The sequence below is a fragment of the Adiantum capillus-veneris genome, chromosome 20 (genome assembly GCF_014529385.1).
Source record: "Adiantum capillus-veneris isolate H3 chromosome 20, ASM1452938v2, whole genome shotgun sequence".
Taxonomy (NCBI): Eukaryota; Viridiplantae; Streptophyta; class Polypodiopsida; order Polypodiales; family Pteridaceae; genus Adiantum; species Adiantum capillus-veneris.
Window position 1 is genome coordinate 110,601,793 of NC_140950.1, and position 1,483 is coordinate 110,603,275.

A 1,483-nucleotide genomic window follows, 5' to 3' on the forward strand; every position below is an offset into this window, starting at 1 on the left:
CTCTCAGTCTCACACACACACACACACCAGCTGCTCGGACAAATTACTAACCTCATGGTCTGTCGGTCAGTAACCCGAGAAATTGCAGCAGCCGGGGAGAATCGCAGCTCCAGCAAAAGTCATAATACTAGGATCAAACTCTCTTTGGCCAACGGTAAACTTTATCTCGTCATGTTCTCACTCAAGCAATACATCGAAGGCCACTTTTCCGTGAACACTCGAATGGGCTGCTCTTCTTGCCCTGATTCCCTTGACGCTGCATTTTTTGTTCCACAGAGGGAACAACGGACTGCAGGTAAAGAAATACATTTGGCATGAAAACATCACAACAGTCTGGCAACAACTAGAGCACGTTATCATATGAGAAGTACAGTTCATCAGCAACAAATTCAAGCCTTCAACATTATTCATCACAACTGTCAAACCAACAATTCAATTAAACTACATATTTTGAGCCATTCCCACTGTCTCATACTTTTTGATGAGCATCTGCCTGCATCGAAGAGGTACACAACCTCACTCACGCAGCCATTGCAATTTCATAGGAGCATAATATTGTCTACAATGCAGTTTTCCTGAAGTGTAACATTACAAATCAAATGTGTGAAGACATCTATACATGCTTATTCACAACATTAGTCAGTCCAACAGGCTCAGCCAAAATTGTCATGTGATTGAGCCGAAAGTTCAACAGGTCGCGTTTTTTCACTTTTGCAGATTGTTGACTCCATCACGGCCCTTTTCAGAGTAGATTTTAGCGGTCATGGGGAACTGGCAGAGCGCCAGGTACAGTTTGCTGGTGCAAAATTTGAATTGATTTGTTTCAACAGGAAAAAGCCCAATTTCATCTAATGCTTGTGATATGTATTTTGCAGCAAAAGTTAGCTCAAGTATTGTCGAGGCTTACCAAGATAGCAGAAGAATTTAATGTTGCCGTTTACATGACAAATCAAGGCATCCCGAACTACATATTACTGGGTCTAAATCGTATCAGCAAAGGATTTTGCATGGTGTATTCTAATATAAGCTTATCTTGCAGTGATTGCTGATCCTGGAGGTGGTACATTTCTGGCCGATCCTAAGAAGCCAGCAGGGGGTCATGTGCTAGCTCACGCTTCAAATGTGAGGCTGATGTTCAGGAAAGGCAAGGGCGAACAAAGAATCTGCACTACAAGAGGCTCTTCATATTAGCGACGCTCACACAGCGACGCTCAAAAAAAAAATTCCCGGCGTCGCTATGAGCGTCGCAAATTTACAAAGAAATTTGCGACGCTCATAGCGACGCTTATAGCGACGCTCATAGCGACGCCAGCTGGGGTAAAAAAAATAACCGAGCGTGCCCAAAAACTCAGATCTCAGATCTGAGTTTTTCGGCGCCCTCAAGCAAAGAGCAGGTAACGCTCTCCCTCACTCTCTCTCTCTCTCTCTCTCTCTCTCTCTTTTTCTTTTACACACACACACACACACACACACACACGAGGAG

General features: G+C 43.9%; 1 long non-coding RNA gene across 1 annotated transcript; it reads left to right on the forward strand.

Annotated features, from left to right (window-relative positions):
• Window positions 1-720: 720 nt before the first annotated feature.
• Window positions 721-1,168, forward strand: LOC147433082 (uncharacterized). Its single transcript, XR_015185482.1, has 3 exons — window positions 721-786; window positions 876-954; window positions 1,040-1,168. It is a non-coding gene; the product is annotated as an uncharacterized LOC147433082 (long non-coding RNA).
• Window positions 1,169-1,483: the final 315 nt, after the last annotated feature.